This window comes from Brachyhypopomus gauderio, chromosome 12 (assembly GCF_052324685.1).
Source record: "Brachyhypopomus gauderio isolate BG-103 chromosome 12, BGAUD_0.2, whole genome shotgun sequence".
NCBI classification, from domain to species: domain Eukaryota; kingdom Metazoa; phylum Chordata; class Actinopteri; order Gymnotiformes; family Hypopomidae; genus Brachyhypopomus; species Brachyhypopomus gauderio.
Window position 1 is genome coordinate 22,679,049 of NC_135222.1, and position 5,000 is coordinate 22,684,048.

At 47.4% G+C, this 5,000-nt stretch overlaps 1 protein-coding gene across 6 annotated transcripts in view; it reads right to left on the reverse strand.

Annotated features, from left to right (window-relative positions):
- ephb3b (eph receptor B3b) overlaps window positions 1-5,000 on the reverse strand; it is a 47,168-nt gene that overhangs the window by 23,977 nt on the left and 18,191 nt on the right. The gene's annotated exons all lie outside the window — the stretch shown is intronic.

Below are 5,000 nucleotides of genomic sequence, written 5' to 3' on the forward strand. Positions count from 1 at the left end.
CACTTCGTGGTACCTATATATAGCAGCTGCAGTTTGAATCAGCAACCACAGACCCAGTCTACAGTTAATAGACAGGCAGGACTCTCTTCAAGTGTGTGCAGTGGGGAGCGATTGCAGCTAGCTGACACACACTTCTGTTCTTCTCGTTCTTCTCATGCAGGTGGATGGACTTTAAGGGGTGGGGAGTGTGTGATCGTCTAATGCAGGGACGTGTCACTGTGGTGAGGGTGGACGTGCACCCCATTTGAAAGAATCTATAGTTTCAGATTCTATCATGTCACTGAAATTGGGGGTTAGTTTTGTACAGTTGGAACTGGAGGGTTTTTTTTTACAAAAAAGATGGGTATGGCTGTCTCTAACTCATGTACTGGCCAGTATTTTTATATCCTGGGTAGAGTGTGGTTGTCAAGCTTGTGCAGTCGATCCATGAATCTCATAGTCTAAGAAGATCAGAATCTGATGGGAAATTTGACATAAATGTCTTCTACAAAAGATCTCCACCCTACAGGGTCTGAGGGAGAAAATGGCAAGTACTACCAGTGATATAGAGAACTACACACACACACACACACACACACACACACACACACACACACATATATATACATTCAAAAACACACATTCACACACGTACACATTCACAGACACAGACAAAAGCCAACTATACAATGTAATGGGATTTCCCATTAATTCCCTTGTGGTGTATCAGTCATGAATGCCACCATCTCTATGCAGAAAGAGAAAAATAAGAGACAAGTTTTAGTACGACTGTCATTCCTATGTGTCTTGTTCTATTAACTTCTTCTATGTACTGATGAGACATAGCGATATGTGTCACAATATGTATGTCACTGTTGACAAAAAGCTTTTCATCTCAAAATATACTAACCAATCCACAAACCAAAAGAGCTCACATCTCACTGGGTAGATGTGTATATACAAACAGAGATCAAAGTCTGTTGTGTATGCATGTATATGTGTGTGAATCAGTGGAAAAATGACAGAATGATCAGGAACGAGCTGAGATACCTTGTTTGAGTGCTCAACAGTATTTTTGTTTGTTTACACTTTGTTAGTGATGCTGAATTTTTTGTGAGTAGAATATGTTTTTGAAAGGCAGCCCCCCCCAGACACATATATACTATATGACCCAATGAAAAGGGTTAAAGGTCGTTTGGAGAACAGGCTTTAATGCTATCACTCAGTGCAGCTTCACCATTTTGCTCCTCACACATGAACACACACACACACAAACACTTTTGTGCTCAAAAAGCGTCTTTGAGACATGCTCTGTGCTTGGTTGTGTTTGTGTAAGCCTTAGGGAGCACTGCGTTCTCTGTTTTTCTCCCTCCCATTTCTACATAAAGAGGCTTCGGTCCTGTCTCCCAGCCAGCAGCTTGCACTCACAACCCGCCTAACCAGTCTTCCAGGCCCATCCAAAATAAGCTTCTCCCCTCTCTCCTCCCCTCTACGCTGCTCTATCGCTTCCTGCTCTGTGGAGGCCGGGAGTCTGAAGCTCACGGCAGGTTATAGAGCTGCACTCAGGACCCTCCCTCCACACAGGCAGGTGTCTAGGCCTCCACTCAAATGCACCACCATAAAACACGACAGGCAGAGAGTGGCACAAGCAGCCGGTGCTCACTGTCACTCAGGTTATGCTCCCCGAGCCCAGCAAACACACTCACACTCACACAATGCGTGATCTTCTCATTTGCACTGCACAGCATCGCCTACCCAGATTAGTGTTTCTTCTGTGTGTAATAAGAAACAGAAGGGGAGACCACACTGAGACCACACCAAGCCCACACAGGGTGAAATCCTCTTGCATGAGTGAAATGTCAAAAGCTGGGTGGTAACCATAACAGAAGACCAGGATCTGATGTAACCAGTGTAGAAGATAGGGGTCTGATACAAAGAAAACAGAAGGCAGGGGTCTGATACATATTAGACATCCGTTACAAAGACACAAAATGGCATTCTCACACACACACACACACACACACACACACACACACACACACACACACACACGTACAAACAGAAACACACATGCACTGCACTGTAATCCACTAATGACAAAGCAGGCCTAATAACAGAGTTAGACAGAGGCACATTTAGGCTCACGTTGTCCAAACTGCACACACAGAAGGTTACACGCCGCTTAAAGTATTTCTTAGTTCCAACAGCCAGCCCTCTTAAAAGATGAAAAGAGTCTGTGCGTGCACATATGTTGGGGACAGTGTACAAAAACACTATTATTGACACAATAGGTCCGTGGTTCTAGCGAGCCGTTCCTCTCAGGAGGTGTCAGGTGAGGGTTACTGCAGGGTTTCTTCAGTGGGTGGACACCGCAAACGCTCTCCGTAGCTCACACAGGGGAAGACCGGCCGTCAGAGACAGGAGACAGAATCCAGAACCTAAGAGACGCATGTGTTTCATATACTCACATGGCTTTAGGACAATTAAATTAGCTTCTATCATTCTTATACTGAGACAGGCAACAGCCTGCATTTTGAATTCTCTCTCTTTTATTAAAGCTGAGTGCAGTCGGGGTGATAAGACTTGTCAGAGGAAACTGCACAACAGTCACTCAGAGCTGCTTGCGGGACTCTTTGCTTTTTTTCTCCTTAATTGATTTTTTTTTCCACTGTCTTCTGTCTTTCTGTCTGCCAGCGCTTTGTTGTGACACTGCACAGAGAAGCCGTCGCACACGGCAACACAGAGGGGGGCCTCATACACACCCTCACACACACACACACACACACACACACACACACACACACACACACACCCCTTACCCTCTCCCTCACCCATCTGTCTCCAAACACTTGAGCTCTGTTTGGCCACACAACATAGAGATGTGTCAATAGCGTGGGGAAAACACTGCACTAAACCTATTAAATCCATTAGGCTGATTGGTGTGAGGCTGCTTTTTTCCCCCCTGCTTTTATAAGCCCTGGGAGGCTTGAAGAGGGAGAGAGAGAAAAGGAAGAGGGAGGGAGGGAGAGAGAGAATAAGAGGGAGGGATGCAGGAATTCTATTTAAAGTGAGATGGGCGGGGCTCTGGGGGGCTTTTGTGCTGCAGTAAAGGCCTGTGATTAGAGGAAGTTGCCGGGGGTGAGGCATCCAGCTCCAGCCATTGGCTGCGGCGTCTTACTGTGGGTGGCAGTTTGAGGAATTTGCAGAAAGAGCGTCCCATTAACCAGCTCCTCACCCTCATCCCCCTCTCATCTGTCCACCTGCTGTCCATCACCACACAATACCTGTCACTCTTTCTCTCTCTGTCCCCCTCTCTGCCTTTCTCTCTCTCTCTCTGCTAGCAGGTTTGGCTGTCAGCACCCTGGAGACGAGCTCAACCTCCGCTCCACCGTGGCTGATGCAGTCCTCGTGTCTGGGTGTGCTGGGGGAGGGGCTGGGGCTGGGGGAGGGGCTGGGGCTGGGGGAGGGGCTGGGTGCCTGATGTCTCTTTGATTGAAAATTATATTCCAGTGCAGCCAGTCCAGCTCAACGTCACAAGGATATTCTTAATGATTTCTGGGCCAGTTTAGATGACAGTAGTCAGATCACAAACAGATGACTACAGCTACAGTAGGTGTGTTTGAGATTAGCAGGTCAGGTTGATCTGCAGGTTTTTCATCACACCAGAGCGGATCAGACCATGGAAATGGGGCGATGCACTTTGATCAGGCACCAAGTTAGACGAGACCGGCGAGCACAGAGCACAGGCGCACGACTGCTGTGTGTGTGTGTGTGTGTGTGTGTGTAAGGAGAATGAGAGGAAAAGAAAGACTTTGTGTTTCATTTCCTGTACTGCCTTAAATATGCCTTCTCTCTCTCTCTCTCTTGCTCTCTCTCGCTCTCTCTCTCTTTCTATCTCTCTCTCTATCTCTTTCCCTCTCTCTTTGTATTTTTGTGCCCAGGTCCTTAATTACAGACCAGAGTGGATATGACGAATAGGTAGGCCTTAGGGCAGCTGTCTGTAGACCAGGTGTGCATGTGTAGGTCCATGCGTGTTTTGGCATGTGTGTATGCACACACACACATATGTGTGTGTGTGTGTGTGTGTGTGTGTGTGTGTGTGTGTGTGTGTGTGTGTGCACGCAGACTTGTCTGGTGAATGTCTTGTGAATGCATACCATTTCCAGAAACACTGGAGAATCTGTTTAGTTTAAAAATCCTGCACATACAACCAGGCCAACAGTCTGGTAGTACCAGGCCAGTGTAGTACTGATGGCTGCTTCTACCTTCATTACACTGTTATGGCTAGACAGGACAGCAGATACAGGCAGATCAAAGTCAGACACACTAAGCTATTAATGAGCACTTAAGCTAACACACTAGCCTCCAGTGACAACACCCTGTTGCTGAATATTCATGGTAAAGGACAAAAGCTTCCAATTTCACCAGCTCTTCAAAATAATTACTTAGTGAAAGTCAAACAGTGCTGCAAGCTCATCAATGCACCATCATGACGGTTCTATATCTTATAGGGAGGCTACATTCAGCAGCGGAAACACAGTACAGGACAGAGAGGCCTGCTTCTTCTGTGTGTTCGAGGAAGATTCAGTGGATTTCTACTCAGAAATAGTCCTGAAATGGCCTAGAAATAGCAGCTTAGTGTTCCTCCTCTTCCCCGACGATCAATATCCTGCAAGGCTGCGGCCTCTTCATCACACTCCTCATCCTCTGCTCTGGATCTCACGCAGTGGACGGGGCTCTGTGGCAGAGCTGCCCTGGCCCTCCACTCCCGTGAGGCCTGTAATGACAGCGTGCGGGAGCTCAGGGCGAGGGCCTGGCGGCCACACTATTACCTCACCGGGTGACGTGAGGTCTGCTGGTTCTCACTCATAACTTCCACACTGATTCACAAGCTGTAGTCTGTCATTTGGTGACGCTCTCCTCCGTCAGCACGGCCCACTGCTGCAACATTTTATGAGCGTCCCAAGGACGAGCCACAGCCTTCGTCAAGGCCAGCAAAAGTCTGAACAAGGAGCATTCTA